The sequence below is a fragment of the Schistocerca cancellata genome, chromosome 9 (genome assembly GCF_023864275.1).
Source record: "Schistocerca cancellata isolate TAMUIC-IGC-003103 chromosome 9, iqSchCanc2.1, whole genome shotgun sequence".
Lineage (NCBI taxonomy): Eukaryota > Metazoa > Arthropoda > Insecta > Orthoptera > Acrididae > Schistocerca > Schistocerca cancellata.
Genome location: NC_064634.1, coordinates 413,237,457 through 413,257,290, shown reverse-complemented (window position 1 = coordinate 413,257,290; position 19,834 = coordinate 413,237,457).

Genomic DNA, 19,834 nt, shown 5'->3' with positions numbered 1-19,834 from the left:
ACTTCTTTCATAATTTCCGAAGTGCCCTGAGTTATTATTTTGTGGCTGTTCCGTATTTCTATGTCCCTCTTACCGTATTGGAGCGCGAGTGGCCTCTGAAATACGTAATTCTTGTATTACCTGTGTCAGCTGATCTTGTACTTCCCGGATTTCTCTTTGGTGTTGCGTATTAATTTGATTCTGATTTTGTTTGAATTTCCTAATTTGTTCGCACTCTTCTGTGTCAGTGATGGCTACAGGTCTTGTGTCATTCAGATCATCATCTACCTTTGCAGATAAGTTAGTGAACTGATCCGAAAGTTCGGCTACTTTCTCTGATAGTGTACTTATTTCCTCAGTGTGTTTTTCTGAACCAAGTTTCAGAGTGTCCATTTGTGTTGAAATCGTATCTACTGTGTCCTTTAAGTTTTCTTGAGTGTTTGCAAGTTGCGTAACCAAATCGGCAGATGCAACTGAGTCAGTTTTAGCTTGCAAGGTGTCGTGATTTTCATGAACAATAGTTTGGAGTTCTTTTATGGCTGCTTCGTGATTCTGTAATGCATTTTCATGCCGCGAAAAATTAGGTTGAAAATGCTCACAAATTTGTGTTTTTACATCATTACAGACTTTTTGACGTTTCGATTCAATGTTATGTAACTCAGTAGTTAAAACTTCACGTGTTTGTTCAAGCTTATGTTCCACTGAGTCTAACTTTTGAAGCTTTTGTTCCATTGTGTCTAACTTTTGAAGATTTTGTTCCATTGTGTCTAACTGTTGCTGTGTTTGTCTCTGATTTTGTTCCATTGTCTCTAACTTTTGAAGATTTTGTTCCATTGTGTCTAACTGTTGCGGTGTTTGTCTCTGATTTTGTTCCATTGTGTCTAACTTTTGAAGCTTTTGTCCCATTTGTTGCATTAATTGTAATAACAATGCACTGATTTCTGAAACATGTTCCTCAGTGCTTTTCGGCAGTGAATTTGCACCGGCAACATTCACATTTTGACAAGCGGAAAGTGTGTCCTGACTCATTTGAGAAAACGGTGAGAACCCAAAACCTGAGTCTACAGTATTTGCAATATTGTGTTCTGTCATTCCCGATTCCTGAGGCGAGCTGTTGCCGACCGATCGATCGATAATGCTTCCCTGTTTACTACCTGTTTCACTGTCTACACCATTATTTGACGCCCGCTCCCTTTCCCTATGCACAGTTACCAAATTACTACTTTGAATATTAGTTAATTCATTACATGGTGGCGTTAACACACTGCTTTCGTCTTCACTGTCATTTCTCAGTTTACTTTGGAGCCTAGTGTTACGTTTTTCACACGCCATTATTGTCACAATATTTCACACGACAACACAGAAAAAAACAATTTGAAGAGCAAAAATAGGGGAACACGTTAACATAGCACTGAAAATAATATCTAGTTAATTGCAAGCGCAGCTGCGAAATACTTGGTGCAAATCTACATGCATGCCGCAACTGTTTTACTGTACAACAATGAAAGACTGCAACTACAAAGTAGATTCTCTCTACAATTACGCAATAGCAATAAACAACATCTACACTAATTACACAAACTACAAGAAAAAATCAGAAGATTCCAGTGAGGTATCCTCGGCTAAGGGTCACATATGAAACGTCCCCTTAGAAAAATTATACAAGACTGTGCTTAAACTGACATACAATATTTTTATCGCAACGCAATCCGACTTTCAAAAATCCCTACAAAGGAATGGCCCTGACTAACATTAACCTGTACCTTTCACAAATCACTTACCTCACCAAAAATCTTCGTTACTCGAACTACTGCAATACAGCGAGCGCCACTACTGCCAGCTAAATAAAAGATTCAAACTACTGAAGGCACTATACTGATGGGCATAGTTAGCAAATGAAAGATTTTAATAGAGAACAAACAATGTATTTACCTTAATAATCATAATATATATGACATCCAGTCTTACAAATTTCAAGTCTCCGCCATTTCTCACCCCACATCCACCACTGCTGGCGGCTCACCTCCAACTGCGCAACGCTACGCGCTGTTCACATCCAGCTGCCGCTGCCCAACACTACAATGGCAGACAACAATGCAAACTAGCCACAAACTGCACACAGCACAGCCAGTGATTTTCATACAGAGCGCTACGTGGCGGTGGCGTTACGAATGTAAGAACCTAAACAGCCTACTTACAACCTCTTCATCTCAGAGTAGCACTTGCAACCTACGTCCTCAATTATTTGCTTGACGTATTCCAATCTCTGTCTTCCTCTACAGTTTTTGCCCTCTTCAGCTCCCTCTAGTACCATGGAAGTCATTCCCTCATGTCTTAGCAGATGTCCTATCATCCTGTCCCTTCTCCTTATCAGTGTTTTCCACATATTCCTTTCCTCTCCGATTCTGCGTAGAACCTCCTCATTCCTTACTTATCAGTCCACCTAATTTTCAACATTCGTCTATAGCACCACATCTCAAATGCTTCGATTCTCTTCTGTTCCGGTTTTCCCACAGTCCATGTTTCACTACCATACAATGCTGTACTCCAGACGTACATCCTCAGAAATTTCTTCCTCAAATTAAGGCCGGTATTTGATATTAGTAGACTTCTCTTGGCCAGAAATGCCTTTTTTGCCATAGCGAGTCTGCTTTTGATGTCCTCCTTGCTCCGTCCGTCATTGGTTATTTTACTGCCTAGGTAGCAGAAATCCTTAACTTCATTGACTTCGTGACCATCAATCCTGATGTTAAGTTTCTCGCTGTTCTCGTTTCTACTACTTCTCATTACCTTCGTCTTTCTCCAATTTACTCTCAAACCATACTGTGTACTCATTAGACTGTTCATTCCGTTCAGCAGATCATTTAATTCTTCTTCACTTTCACTCAGGATAGCAATGTCATCAGCAAATCGCATCATTGATATCTTTTCACCTTGTATTTTAATTCCACTCCTGAACCTTTCTTTTATTTCCATCATTGCTTCCTCGATGTACAGATTGAAGAGTAGGGGCGAAAGGCTACAGCCTTGTCTTACACCCTTCTTAATACAAGCACTTCGTTCTTGATCGTCCACTCTTATTATTCCCTCTTGGTTGTTGTACATATTGTATATGACCCGTCTCTCCCTATAGCTTACCCCTCTTTTTTCAGAATCTCGAACAGCTTGCACCATTTTATATTGTCGAACGCTTTTTCCAGGTCGACAAATCCTATGAAAGTGTCTTGATTTTTCTTTAGCCTTGCTTCCATTATTAGCCGTAATGTCAGAATTGCGTCTCTCGTCCCTTTACTTTTCCTAAAGCAAAACTGATCGTCACCTAGCGCATTCTCAATTTTCTTTTCCATTCTTCTGTATATTATTATTGTAAGCAGCTTCGATGCATGAGCTGTTAAGCTGATTGTGCGATAATTCTCGCACTTGTCAGCTCTTGCCGTCTTCGGAATTGTGTGGATGATGCTTTTCCGAAAGTCAGATGGTATACCGCCAGACTCATATATTCTACACACCAACGTGAGTAGTCGTTTTGTTGCCACTTCCCCCAATGATTTTAGAAATTCTGATGGAATGTTATCTATCCCTTCTGCCTTATTTGACCGTAAGTCCTCCAAATCTCTTTTAAATTCCGATTCTAATACTGGATCCCCTATCTCTTCTAAATCGACTCCTGTTTCTTCTTCTATCACATCAGACAAATCTTCAACCTCATAGAGGCTTTCAGTGTATTCTCTTCACCTATCTGCTCTCTCCTCTGCATTTAACAGTGGAATTCCCGTTGCACTCTTAATGTTACCACCGTTGCTTTTAATGGCACCGAAGGTTGTTTTGACTTTCCTGTATGCTGAGTCTGTCCTTCCGACAATCGTATCTTTTTCGATGTCTTCACATTTTTCCTGCAGCCATTTCGTCTTAGCTTCCCTGCACTTCCTATTTATTTCATTCCTCAGCGCCTTGTATTTCTGAATTCCTGATTTTCCCGGAACATGTTTGTACTTCCTCCTTTCATCAATCAACTGAAGTATTTCTTCTGTTACCCATGGTTTCTTCGCAGCTACCTTCTTTGCACCTATGTTTTCCTTCCCAACTTCTGTGATGGCCCTTTTTAGAGATGTCCATTCCTCTTCAACTGTACTGCCTACTGCGCTATTCCTTATTGCTGTATCTATAGCGTTAGAGAACTTCAAACGTATCTCGTCATTCCTTAGCACTTCCGCATCCCACTTTTTTGCGTATTGATTCTTCCTGACTAATGTCTTGAACTTCAGCCTACTCTTCATCACTACTATATTGTGATATGAGTCTATATCTGCTCCTGGGTACGCCTTACAATCCAGTATCTGATTTCGGATGTCAACTGAAGTTGTGGATGGATTGAGAATTTCGTGGTAGATAGGACGCAACATGTTTCCTATGTTATCTTGAAAGTAGAGTCATCGATAGATGCAGAAGTAGCTTAAAATGTGAGTTGGCACCATTTGTGTTGTATATACACTCCTGGAAATTGAAATATGAACACCGTGAATTCATTGTCCCAGGAAGGGGAAACTTTATTGACACATTCCTGGGGTCAGATACATCACATGATCACACTGACAGAACCACAGGCACATAGACACAGGCAACAGAACATGCACAATGTCGGCACTACTACAGTGTATATCCACCTTTCGCAGCAATGCAGGCTGCTATTCTCCCATGGAGACGATCGTAGAGACGCTGGATGTAGTCCTGTGGAACGGCTTGCCATGCCATTTCCACCTGGCGCCTCAGTTGGACCAGCGTTCGTGCTGGACGTGCAGACCGCGTGAGACGACGCTTCATCCAGTCCCAAACATGCTCAATGGGGGACAGATCCGGAGATCTTGCTGGCCAGGGTAGTTGACTTACACCTTCTAGAGCACGTTGGGTGGCACGGGATACATGCGGACGTGCATTGTCCTGTTGGAACAGCAAGTTCCCTTGCCGGTCTGGGAATGGTAGAACGATTGGTTCGATGACGGTTTGGATGTACCGTGCACTATTCAGTGTCCCCTCGACGATCACCAGTGGTGTACGGCCAGTGTAGGAGATCGCTCCCCACACCATGATGCCGGGTGTTGGCCCTGTGTGCCTCGGTCGTATGCAGTCCTGATTGTGGCGCTCACCTGCACGGCGCCAAACACGCGTACGACCATCATTGGCACCAAGGCAGAAGCGACTCTCATCGCTGAAGACGACACGTCTCCATTCGTCCCTCCATTCACGCCTGTCGCGACACCACTGGAGGCGGGCTGCACGATGTTGGGGCGTGAGCGGAAGACGGCCTAACGGTGTGCGGGACCGTAGCCCAGCTTCATGGAGACGATTGCGAATGGTCCTCGCCGATACCCCAGGAGCAACAGTGTCCCTAATTTGCTGGGAAGTGGCGGTGCGGTCCCCTACGGCACTGCGTAGGATCCTACGGTCTTGGCGTGCATCCGTGCGTCGCTTCGGTCCGGTCCCAGGTCGACGGGCACGTGCACCTTCCGCCGACCACTGGCGACAACATCGATGTACTGTGGAGACCTCACGCCCCACGTGTTGAGCAATTCGGCGGTACGTCCACCCGGCCTCCCGCATGCCCACTATACGCCCTCGCTCAAAGTCCGTCAACTGCACATACGGTTCAGGTCCACGCTGTCGCGGCATGCTACCAGTGTTAAAGACTGCGATGGAGCTCCGTATGCCACGGCAAACTGGCTGACACTGACGGCGGCGATGCACAAATGCTGCGCAGCTAGCGCCATTCGACGGACAACACCGCGGTTCCTGGTGTGTCCGCTGTGCCGTGCGTGTGATCATTGCTTGTACAGCCCTCTCGCAGTGTCCGGAGCAAGTATGGTGGGTCTGACACGCCGGTGTCAATGTGTTCTTTTTTCCATTTCCAGGAGTGTATATTAATGAGCATGAAGACGATATTAACAGTGTCCTTTCCGCAGATGATGCGGTTAGCTATAACGAATTACTGTCTGACAAAAAGCTGCAACAAAATTCAGTTGGTAAAATTTTCTCGGGCTTCCACCCGCGTCAGGTGGTTAACATCCCGCGAGCTTTCGACCGAGCTCTCCTCAGTCATTGCCATGTGGCAAGAATGACTGCTGTGTCGCCGTGGCCGCGTCCTTATATAGCCGCACTGCTGGTTGTGACGTCACTAGTGCTCTCTTCCTCGCCATATATGGCAATCTTTTCATCCCGCGTCCGTCGCGCCCGTTTCAACCTCGTGATGGCCGGGTACCAGGCTGTGCTGAGCTGCAAACCGCCATCCTTGTTGATGGCGTTTTCAGAGGTTTTTATTTCAATAGCTGAAGATTAGATGGGTAGATCATTTAACTAATGAGGAGGTATTGAATAGAATTGCGGAGAAAAGGAGCTTGTGGCACAACTTGACTAGAAGAAGGGATCGGTTAGTAAGACATGTTCTGAGGCATCGAGGGATCACCAATTTAGTATTGGAGGGCAGCGTGGAGGGTAAAAATCGTAGAGGGAGACCAAGAGATGAATACACTAAGCAGATTCAGAAGGATGTAGGTTGCAGTAGGTACTGGGAGATGAAGAAGCTTGCACAGGATAGAGTAGCATGGAGAGCTGCATCAAACCAGTCTCAGGACTGAAGACCGCAACAACAACAGCTTCTTTTATGACGCTATCCCAAAATCCCTTCGCCCTCATAACGACAGGTGTTTCATCGAATAGAATTCGGTGTCCATTTTCTAAGGCGTGTTCTGCCACGGCTGATTTTTCTGGATATCGTAGGCGTAAGCACCTCTCGTGTTCCGTCCGGCGTTGCTCCACAATGCGAACTGTTCAGCCGACGTAGTAACAGCCGCACTGACATGGTATCTTGCACACTCCAGGCGTTCTAAGACCTAGGACGTCCTTCACAGTCCTCGTGAGCTGTCGAATTTTTGCTGGGGGCCTGAACACCAATGAAACATATCTCTTCAGGAGCCGGCTAATCTTTCCCGACGCTGTACCACAGAAAGGCAAAAACACAAGTCATAACGACGCAGCCACGGCGACACAGCAGTCATTCTTACTACTTGACCGAGGAGAAAAAAATGGTTCAAATGGCTCTGAGCACTATGGGACTTAACGTCTGAGGTCATCAATCCCCTAGAACTTAGAACTACTTAAACCTAACTAACCTAAGGACATCACACACATCCATGCCCGAGGCAGGATTGGAACCTGCGACCGTAGAGGTCACGCGGTTCCAAACTGACGCACTTACAACCGCACGGCCACACCGGCCGGCTGACCGAGGAGAGCTCGGTCGAAAGCTCGTGGGATTTTAATTATTAATTCATATCGCCGCGAAACCATGCATTCATACAAAATTCAGTTGGATCTTGATAAGACCTGAAGATGCCAAAAGTGGTGGCAACTTGCGTTAAAAGATCTGAAATATCAAATTGTGCACTTCACAAAACTAAAAGAAATGTAGTATTCTAAAACTACAACATCAACGAGTCACAACTGGAATCGGTCAACCCATACAAAGGAGGAACGATCACATAGCCCTAGTATTAGGTAGAGCAGTTGTCAGACTTAAGTTCAGTGATAGAACACTAGAGAAAGACAATGAGGTTGCAAAGACGACTGCTTACGAAACACTTGTACGATCCATTCTAGAATATTGCTCAAGTGCGTGGGACCCGTACGGAACAAGAGTGACAAGTGATATTGAACGTACTGTACAAAAAAGTACAGCACAAATAGTCACAAGTTTGTTTGACCCGTGGGAGAGAGTCACAGAGATGCTGTAAAAACTGTGCTGTGACATGCAGACACAAACTATCCCGAGACAGCCCACTTACAAAGTTTCAAGAACTAGCTCTAACTGAAGCTTTCAGTGATATGCAGGATGTCGACATGGAACCTCTATGATGTCCAAGTTCAATTAGAAAAACTGTGAGACGTAGATACTTGCGGTTAGTGGCATCATGTAAAACAAGTCAGAAAGTTTTGTACAAAAAATTAATATGCTTCTGCATGGCTCCTTGTATCATAAGCGTAGAATCATGTCTGGGGGTGATGGAGACTACAGCATCTACAGTTCTTCTGCGGAGATAGCCGAGGTAGCGCACAGGCAATGCATACATGATGCCTTTCACATAACCTCATTGGAAGAATCCCAGAAGGGATATTGTCGTACCAGACGAAAACACAGTCGACGGTACAATGGTGGGTGCTTTGGTTTGCTCTGGAGGAGACTGAGTAGATATTATAACACACAAAATATTAATTCACTTCATTACGAGTATATACGGCTGGCTCTGAAGCGTAAAGTAATATTTGATACAGACAAATTACAAGTCTCTTCATTTGAAGTACAGTAGACATAGCTTCACTTATAGTTCTGCCTAAGACATTGGTCACACACATGGCCTAAGACGATGCTTTCGTTTTAGTAGATAATCGAGGACAAGGGGCAGAGCGGTCTTGTGCTCGGACGGAAGTAGAGGAGCCGTTGGAGTGTCGTAAGGAAAAGTTTGTGGGCGCGCCTACACAGGTGTCGCTCATTCGTCGATGCGGCTTGCAGCGATTACCGTTTCTTCTGTTTGTGTTGCTCTGCGGACAGCAACACAGTTACATCTAGAGGTCATGGTGCCCACTGATGGTGTATTATATCTTATCTGCCACTTTGGAAATGTTCGTTCCAGAGAGTCACTGACACGTAATCGAGTTAGTGGCGCTCCATCTTCCTGAAGACGGAATGGCTGAGCGGAAAGAATCTGAGACACAGCAGTTTCCTCATGTATGTCTACATAAACGGTTCTGGTACTGTTTGTTCGATGAAGAAAATGGTGAAATTATGCCGTCTTTCATCAGTAGCCATCATGCATTCACCTATCCGCTCTCTCCGACTTGTTCCCTAAACACTTTGAGGGTTTTTAGAACCCCGGATGCGAATGTTGTGCTGGTTAACCTTCGCACAGCTGTGGAAGGTTGCATCGTCAGGGTGAACATTTCCTAGATACTTGGGTTTCTGTCCGATTTATTTCAGCATCCCAACAGCAAATTTTTGGCGGATTTGCAAGTCGCTTGGCTTTAATGTTTGCACTATTTGAACTTCATTAGCGTGCAAGTTAATTCCTTTATGTAGCGCCATGTAAACAGCTGAGTGAGGGATGTTTTGCTCTCGTGACGCTCGGTGAACTGACTTCGATGTGCTTCTTTGGAAGGTCTCTCTGGACTCTTTCTACAATTCATCATATAAGTGATTTCTGCCGGAAACGGACTGTTTACTTTCTCATTTTGAGACCTGAATTTCTCCTGGCGTATAGAATTTTCATACAACTTACGGAAATTCAGCCAGGTAATATTTACAGCGACCGCCGATATTTCGGCGGGGATACATCCCGCCATTTTCAAGGCACAAACTGCAAAGGACAGGCGACGTACAGACAAATTTAAAACCTCGGTTCTAGGAGTAATTCAGGAAGGATAACACACACACTGAACTATACAGGACGGAAAGGTACCTTCGGAAGGTCATATAACCTAGAGGGAACAGCAGTATGGGTGTTAAGATTCTTGATAGTGTTCTGCGACAAACCACTTTTTTTCAGAAGGGTGTTGGTCTTTCTCTCAACACTTTTCGTGGGCTCAGCATCGATCCTGCGATACGCTGAGTCACATAATAAACATTGCATTTTTTGTCCTACAATGAGAAATATCGGCGCTCCAACATATCGTGTAGCCAAGCACCTTACTTCTCTGTTAAGCCCACAAGTTGGTCGGTGTGAACATCATATCAGGAACACAGCTCGTTTCTTACGTCACTTGGAGGGAATGCGGTTGAATGATCTGATATTTTAGTAAGTTTTGAAGTGGTCCCTCTCTTCACTCGTGTTGCTCTGTCTGATTCGCTGCGGTTAATTGAGGTTAGGTTTGGTCTTGCATTAACTAATCTCTTTCGACATGTGTTGACATAGCTTACTTTTTATTCAATGACTAATATTACGAGCAGGCAGATGGAGTTGCGACGGGTAGCCCGTTGTCTCCTGTGACTGCAAGTTTGTTTATGGAAGACTTTGAGGAACGTGCACTGAAGTAGGCGCCTTTGAAACCCGCCTGTTTCTTCAGATATGTTGATGATACTTTTGTTGTTAGGCCTCATGGTAGAGAGAATTTAAACGCCTTTTTAGAACATCTGAACTCGATCCACCTGATCATTCGTTTTATGATGGAGGTGGAAGAGAATGGTTGCCTTCCCTTTCTTGACGTTTTGGTTAGGAGGAAGGCTGATGGAATACGCAGTTTACCGGAAACGTATTCACACTGTTTACAGGCTGATAGTTGTCACCATCCGGCTCAGCGTGAAGAGCATATGTCATTTCCGACAATGAGACTTTGCCAGCTGAGCTGGCCCATGTTGAAGATACATTTCGTCAGAATGGTTATAGTGAAAGACAGACTGAACGTGCGTTGCGCTATCGACCAAATGTGCATCGGGTGACTGATGATAATACCGAGCCGACGCCTAAGTCTACTGCCTTTTTGCCTTACACAGAAATCACTTCCATCAAGTTCGGTCGTACTTTACGGAAATTAGATGTGAAATGTGTTTTCCGACCTCCATCTAAAGTTAGAGTGCTTTTCGGTTCTGTTGATGATGATCTTGGTTTGCCTAAGGCGGGTGCATGCCGCATTCCGTGCAGCTGTGGCATGGCATACACTGGTCGGACAATCAGGGCCGTGGAGGATCGATGTACTGAGCCTAAACCGCACACGCGATTACAGCAGCCAAGCAGATCTGTTATTGCCGAACATTGTTTGAATACTGGTCACCCTATGTCACATAACAGTACCAAGATACTTGCATGCACGTCTAGCTATTAAGGAAACGGTTGAGATTAAATTAGCAAGCAACCCTGTAAACAGGGCCGGGCACTGTGGCCTATCGGTTCTAGGCACTTCAGTCCAGAATAGCGCTGCTGCTGCTGCGGTCGAATCCTGCCTCGGACAGGGATGTGTGTAATGTCCTTAGGTTAGTTGGGTTTTAGTAGTTCTAAGTTCAAGGGGACTGATGACCTCAGATGTTAAGTCCCATAGTGCTCAGAGCCATTTGAACCGTTTGAACCATAGTGCTTAGAGCTATTTGATCCATTTTTTTGTAAACAGGAATGGAGGTTTTTGTTTAAACTCTGCTTGGAATCCGACTCTCTCCCTTGTAAAAAACAGAGGGACAGAGTCTGTGTTACCTCACCTGCTAGTTCGTAGTCTTTCACTATCGATACCTCTGACTTTGGTCATCTTTGATGACGCTAGTCTTCTGTGTGTGAGTTATCTTTCGTGAATTACTCGAAGACCCGAGGTTTTAAATTTGCTTGTACATCACCTGTCCGTTGCAGTTTGTGCCTTGAGACTGGAGGGGTGTAGTCCCGCTGAAATATCGGCGGTCGCTGTAAATATTACCTGCCTGAGTTCCCGTAACTTGTTTGAAAAATACGTCCTCAATTACTTGGTAGATGAACTCCAGGCTCTTGTCTTATCCTGTACAGGACCCTCTAGTACCATAGGGGTTATTCCCTGATACCTTAACACATATCCTATCATTCTGTCCTTTCATCTTGTCGGTGTTTTCCATTTGTTCCTTTCTTGGCCGGTTATGCTGAGAACGTCGTCATTTGTTATCATTCCACTTCATTTTCAACTATTTTCTGACACATCAAATCTCAAATACTTCTATTCTTTTCTGTTCCGGTTTTCACACTATCCATGGTTCACTGCCATTCAATGCTGTGCTCCAACCGTTCACACTCAGAAATTTCTTCCTCAAATTACAGCCCACCTTTGACCCCAGCAGACATCTCTTAGCCAGGAATCCCCTTTTTTCCAGTGCTAGTCCACGTTTTACGTCCTCCTTTCTTCGGCCGCCATGGGGCATTTTGCTTTCAAGTTAGCAGAATTATTCGATATCGTCTACTTCGTGAGCAGCAGCTTGGATGCTAAATTCCTCGCTTGTCTCCTTTCTGCTGCTTCTCAACACTTTTTATCTTCTTCCAGTATACTTTCAGTTCAGTCATATCAAGCCTTAATCTTCTTAAGGATTGCTGGGCTTCCTTTGAAATTCACGTAGGAAATGTGATTTTCATATACCTCTCTTTGAGGTCTAGTCATTTCTGGCAATTATTTATCACTTGAAATGAAACAAAAGGAATAACTTGAAAATAAAGTCTACAGAAATATTTTTGAGATGCTTCACATGATGTGCCACATATCGCAAGTATCTATGCATCTAAGTCTTTTCTTTTATTGTTTTTGGAAGTCAGGGAGCTTTCATACAGACATCCTGTACACAACCCTTTACGTATCGTCTCTGTATGTCCATCTTTATACAGATGTTTGTACAGAATGTCGAATGAAGACACGTTGAACCGTCTAAATTTTCAGTTGTTTCCGAGATACATTGCGCCATCTTCAGGCCCCCTGACCAACGTGTAGGAAGAATCTCACCTCTGGTACACTCAAAATAGGGGCCAGTGATCGGAGCGATCACTGCGGATAACAGTCGTTGAATGCCGGCCCCGATTTTGAGTGGGCCACAAATGGGAATCTTCCTAAACGTCGGTCAGGGGGACTAAAGATGGCGTAATCTATCGCCGAACCTGGTTGCTCAATGAAATAACAGCTGGAAATTTAGATGGCTGAAAGGTGTTTTGATTCGATATTTTTTGCGTATCGCTCGTGTGGGGATCGCGAGGACTAGATTAGACTAAGGCAGTGGCTCCTAACCTGGGGGTAATTACCCCACGAGGGATACAATGAAGTTTTCGGAGGGGTAAAAACTAAACGATTGGATTCTGTTTCAAAAAAGAATACATTGTCCGTTGTAGGCTGTATTGTGATTTATAAAACGAGTGCTATTAGTCAATTTTGGCAGTGAGCCATTATCAAGCATATTTGCCAAGTCATGTATTACATGTCGTGCTCATCACACAATGAACACGATATGTAATACATGACATAGCAAATGTGCCTAATAATGGCTCTCAGGTGAAATCAGCTAGCAGCACGATTTTAATAAAGCACAATATAACCTACTACGTATTCTTTTATTAAACATTTAGAGACTGTGGATCCCCACGGAAGCTAAAACATTTTGTTTCAGTCACGAAACTTTTTTTTAGAAAATATCATTACTGTAATCACATTTTTGTAAGACTCTAGTAGTGGTTATATAAGATATCAATAATTAGTATTTCTCAGTCAGCGGCATTAACGTGGTGCTGGTTGCAGGTACCTTACATAGGACACCCACTACACATACATGTTGCGCTTTGTCCCGTACATCGCTGATGATAAAATTGAGACATATGCGTAACGTGTGCTACATATCTCAAGAAAACGTCTTCTCCAGATTGTAGATAGTAACTGCAGCAGTCCAGAAACTGCTTCATCACTCGCTTCCAGACACATAAATGTATCAATTGACAGCACGACAGAGCAGTAGCTAAATAAGAGTTACTATAGTGCTGTACACATTGTTATTATTATTATTATTATTACTATAATGGCTCTGGTCAAACAAAAAGCATTAATAGCCTGAAATCTTTCTGCCAGTTCAGAAGTAAGGAGTGCAGCAATCAACTGATTTGCAAACAGTAAGTGTAGTGCGCACATTTCAAATCAAAATGGTTCAAGTGGCTCTGAGCACTATGGGACTTAACTTCTGAGGTCATCAGTCTCCTAGAACTTAGAACTACTTAAACCTAACTAACATAAGGACATCACACACATCCATGCCCGAGGCAGGGTTCGAACCTGCGACCGTAGCGGTCGCGCGGTTCCACACTGAAGCGCCTAGAACCGCTCGGCCACTCGGCCGGCGCGCACACTTCAACTTGTTTGATTTTCAGTGGGGTTGTAGTGTGCAGGTCTAGCAAGTGCCCCTAAGGAGAGGAGTAACGCAGGGGAAGTATGTTTTCTAACAAGCGTCTACCATCACTGCGGATGATCAGATGTGGGTAGTACTTGGGATGAAGCACGAATTCTTTCGTTATTCATTCTAACTCACACACACACACACACACACACACACACACACTAAATATCATCCTCCTTACATCATTTTAAAGATAAACGTGTTCTAAGAAAAGTCTTTCATTCTACAGTTTAGTTAGGTGCTAAGGTCAGTGATAATGTGGGAGTGAGTGGGGGGCGAGGCAACAGAGGGGAGGTGGCGGGGGTACTAGCTCAGGGGTGAAGGTCCAAGACAGGCTGGCAACCACTGGAATAATCAGCCCGCACCCAGGAGTAACCAAGAAATTACTTTTCCCCCACTCCATAGGTGAAAGGAATGGGAAGCAGCCGTAATAAGTAATGCAAAGGGAAGCACCGTCTTCACAGTGGTATACGGAGTATGTATGTATATGTATATATAGAACTGTGAGTTTAGGTTTAATGGGACCGAGTCCTGCAACTTTTCGTTTAACCGCCATTTTCTTTCAACGCTTCCAACGTGGACGTTAAACAACAGTGAATATAAGATGTAACCATATCTTAACGCCATATTTAACGCAAGATTTTCCTGCTCGATTTTCTGCATTCATTTACAGATATTTGTTTCGCCCACCTCTGGCGGTGTCTGCGAAAAACCACTTAAAAAAAGAACCGCTCCAACGCGAGTGCGGAGCAGGGCGGTGGCTGGGGGGAGCGTCGAAGCAAGTGGGCCGGGGCACAGGGCATGCGCCTCCTAAAGGAAAACTTTATCTCCCCCGCCAAACAGTGTCGAACAAATTGGAAATTTCCATTCGATTACTGCTGCCCCCGGGGACGGAGGGAGGCGGGCTGCTGGTGGCGCCTTTTATCCCGGGCGGGGGCGGGAGGGGCGCCGTTTGAGCGGCCGCGCTGCCTTGCGCTCTGCTTCCACCCCCACCCACCCACACCCGCCCCCAGGAGGTCACAAAACTAACAGCCAGCAGAGGAGGCAGTGCGCTGCCGCGGCGGCCCAGGCGGCACAAACAAATAGCGACTGATTGTTGGCGCAGAAAGCGAGCGGCACGGATCCCGCCAGCAGCAGCAGACTCCGGCAGATCGATAAGTCTGCTCGCGAGTCGCGAGTGCGTGTTGCGGGCCTGGTGGGGACAACAAGCGGTGTCTGAGGACGCCACCAGCGAGTGGCGGAAACGCGTGCAGCCGCTGTGGCCCGTAAGGCCTTTGCTGGGTAGTCTCCTTCCATCTAAGCGTCTCGTGTTACCCAGATCTGGAATTAAAAATAAACATCTTCAAGTACAATAAGTAACGCAACGCACTTTTTCTCGCTGAATTTCGATAAAAAAATGCAAAATTTGAGGAACATCGTGGAATATTTCCGGTTTAGCTCCTATAGCTTGATATAGTTCTATTAGTGGCGACCCTTACCTAGTCTTCAAAATGACATAACGGAATTGCATTCCGAGCAGAGAGCTGTCATTGACTTTCTTTTGACTGAAAACCAGAGGATCGCAGATATTCGTAGGTTGCTGAAGAATGTTTCGGAGACCTGGTAGTGAACAAAAGCACAGTGAGTCGTTGGGCGGGTGGTTCTGTCATCATAGCAACAAGGTCGCACAAGCCTGTCCGATCTCCAGCTTGTCGGCCGGCCGCACATAGCTGTTACTCCTTCAGCGTTGAAACATGGGGACACTCTCATTCGAGGTTGATTCAAATGGCTCTGCGCACTATGGGACTTAACATCTGAGGTCATCAGTCCCCTAGAACTTAGAACTACTTAAACCTAACTAACCTAAGCACTTCACACACATCCATGCCCGAGGCAGGATTCGAACCTGCGACTGTAGCAGTCCCGCGGTTCCGGACTGAAGCGCCTAGAACCGCACGGCCACCGCGGCCGGCTCTCTCTCTCATTCGAGATGATCGATGGATCACAATCAAACACCTCGCTGCTCAATTGGACGTCTCTCGTTGTAGTGATCATACACGCGTCCACCAGTTGGGGTACTTCAAGGGGTATTCCCGCTAGGTTCCTCGCGCCTGACAGAAGATTTCCATCTGTTGGTCCACTGGAGGCTGCAGTAGGTGAATGATGAGGAGGCTGTTAATGCAGCAAGACGTACGGACCGACGTTTACCAGTAGAGTGGTACTATGCGGACCTGCACGGCTTCCAAGTTAGGTGACGTAAGGCCGTCTCACTGAGCGGAGATTATGTTGAAAAATAGGATTTTGTGGCCAGAAGAGTGGGGAATAATACGGTGTACTGGAATCCTGAATAAACCACCATCTGAAATCCCTGGGCTAGCAGGACAGAGGGGATGCGGTTATATTTGTGAAAAGGGGCCAAAATAAGTTACTGTCAGTTGCACTCAACATATAAACTTTATTGCTTAAAACACACAATCACACAAGCAAGAAACAAACCACTAAAGGTTTTAATGAAAGACCTCCATTGATCTAATTTAGATCGGCTGAAGACCACATCGAAAACACAAGGCACAAGGCCTAAGCAAGGAACTGAGATACAGGAGCTCGTCTGGAGGTTTCACTTTTTTAGAAACAATTTTTTTATCTTCAATATAAGTAGGCTGAAAACCTTAGCTCAAATTATTCCCATAGAACACGGCTGAAGGCCTTACATTAACCAAGAACAGTGTTACGGCGTAAGGCCAAGACTAAGATTTTCAAATAATCTAAATAGGCTGAAAACTTGGCTGAAGACCGCATATCAGCAAAACAATTTAACAGCTTAAGGCCTAGGAAGAAGAGCTTTCAGTTTGAAAAGGTTGAAGGCCTTATCTTAAAATATTTCGTGTAAAACTCGGCTGAAGGCCTCATACTAAAGAATAACAATCTTATGACTTAAAGGCAAGACAAGGATTTTGAATTTAAGAGAAATTTAAACTCGGCTGAAGGTCACACACCATGCAGAAAACTATTTTACAGCTTAAGGCCTAAAGGGAAGAGCTTCTAAATTTTAACTAAAATATGATAAAGGCTCTACCCTAAAATACATCACATAACTCTCGCCTGAAGTCCACGTACGAAACCTAGACAATCTCATGGCTTAAAGCCCAGACAAAGAAATTTCCCATTTTTAATGTAAGCTTTAAAAGTTGGCTGAAGGCCACATACAAACTAGAAAATATTTCTTACGGCTTAAGGCCTAGACAAAATTTTTCAACTTTTGATTCGAAAAGGCTGAAGGCCACATACCAACTTGAAACTAATTTATGGCTTAAGGCCTAGGCACAAGGAATTTTCAATTTTAATTCTGAAAGGCTAAAACTCGGCTGACAGCCAAATACCAAAAAAGAAACAATTTTTTACGGCTTACGGCCTAAGAAGAAAGCCTTGCAATTTTAGTATGCTAAAACTCGGCTGAAGGCCACACAGGGTAAAAAAGGAAATCACTATGTAAAACACAAGGAGCGGCTCTCAGAAGGTTCCAAGGATCGGCCTGGGAAGGTAACATTAACGCACGTTTAGGTGAGACAGGCAGCCAGACCGACAACCTCTTAATTGGAAGGCAACCCAACCGAAGGCCAGCCGACGAACCAACCAACAAGATCAGTTCTGCTCCACCCGACCAGCAAAACGACAAGAAGTTGTCAATAGCACAACGTTCTGAATACTGGTTCCCAATCCAGCCAAGTCAGAATAAACGCCCAAAACTACCAACGATACCTCAGCTGTCGAACTACACGCCGTGCTGGACAGCATCAACACGACGAGGAAACTTCACTGACAAAAACTACGTCAGCGACCAGGGCAGGTCACCGGAACGTCAACGGCCACAAGGCAGAATACACCACTGGTACACATCATTGGTTTGGTTTGGTTTGGTTTGGTTGGTTGTTTGGGGGGGAAGAGACCAAACATCGAGGTCATCGGTCTCATCGGATTAGGGAAGGATGGGAAAGGAAGTCGGCCGTGCCCTTTCAAAGGAACCATCCCGGCATTTGCCTGGAGCGATTTAGGGAAATCACGGAAAACCTAAATCAGGATGGCCAGACGCGGGATTGAACCGTCGTCCTCCCGAATGCGAGTCCAGTGTACACATCATTAATGAAGGAATGAATTAAATTGATTTAAACACCACACAGGAAGACGACTGCAATTCTAGCCGACTTCGATGCACGCACGTTGTTGCTCGCGGGAATCTCCCAGAAAGCAATAACCAGAATCAAACGGAGGGATGTGATAGCAGTTGAGGCTTGATAGTAGGTTAATGAACACTCAACTTTAGTGTCCAGGCTCGGTGGGCGACGAACTTCATAATCCCTGCATGTAGTGCCTCACAACTCCATCCGCGCCTGCACGCCGCCAGGATCTTCGGCCTGACTATGCACCAAGGAGACTTCCTCGCTGCTCTGCCCCATCCGATCGACTGCCACATACAGCACACCCGGAAAATGGACTGAAACCAATGATAAAAAAACAAGGCATGATGCGAGCCAGCCACGGTTCACCATCCTTCTAGAAAACAAAGTGTTGCATTACTTATTGGAAGCACCTCGTACATCCACGGCGCGCTTCACACTGAAACGATATGATATGCAGTAGAACACGGTGCAATAAAGGTGGCGCGACGCCACGCTTATCGGTACTACACTCGTGTTTCTTCTAGGACGATACAATATGCGATATGACAGGTGTTGCGGCTCGTCATGTTAATTTAAGGTAAGACTCCATCCTAAAACTTCCATTCTTTTCTTCAAGAACATTTAGAGGCTATTTCACATCTCTGGAGTGTTTACTCTTCGATCTCAAAAGAGTTTGGCTGTATACAAAAATTGGTTCAAATGGCTCTGAGCACTATGGGACTTAACATCTGAGGTCATCAGTCCCCTAGAACTTAGAACTATTTAAACCTAACTAACCTAAGGACATCACACACATCCATGCCCGAGACAGGATTCGAACCTGTGACCGTAGCGGTCACGCAGTTCCAGACTGAAGCGCCTAGAACCGCACGGCCACACTGGCCGGCGGCTGTATACAAATTACAAGTATTGTATGACGTACTAGGATCTTATAGAGATAATATTCATACTTCTCCTAGTATAGCTGCTGTGGTCAAGACAGTACTTGTCTATCTATCAGACTTGATGCACTTCTGGCAAGATGCACTGATGGCAAGACACAAAATGAAAATGAAAGTCGGCACAGCGTCGTTTGAGTCAAGTGTACCAAAGAAATAGTTGTGCCTAAAAATAAGACACTGTTGGGTGTTGTAGAGGTTTTTTCTCAGTTCCGTATGGGACGACTGAAGAGAGCGGCAGTCCCAGCTCTTCTTTATTATCCTCCCAGCAGAAGATCGGCTTCTGTAGATATCAACGAAGTAGTCCATAAGATGCTGCCAGAAAGAAAAACGGTACCCTGGTTTTGAAATTACAAGAAGAAGCCTTACAGTAGCTGGAAGAGAAAATGTATGGCACTGGTGAATTGTAATGGGTCTGTGTCTTGTACTAGCATTTATTTTAATTTGAAATCCATTTTCCCATAGGCTAAATTTGTTTTTGTTTGTTCAATGCCAACTTTGTTTGTAGAGGTTGAAAATGCCGCTTCAGTTGTATGGCACTTTTTATTTAAAACACCTTACAAAGTAAGCGGTATTTTCAACCTTTGCTATAACGCACAGTTGCGGATGATCCTCTGACCGAATTGTTTGTAGCCAACTTTTTGGTCATAAATATTAAACAGTCTAAATGAATTTTTTTTCGGGGAGTAGTCTTAAGACATTTGCATTCGTCTGTGCATTAATATTGTGGAAAATACAGTTTTTCTATTTTATTGACACATTGTCATACCGACAATTAAAGCAAATTTAAGTCTCAGATTTGAAAAAATGCTGAAAGTAAATTAATAACATTTTTCATAAAATAAATTAAT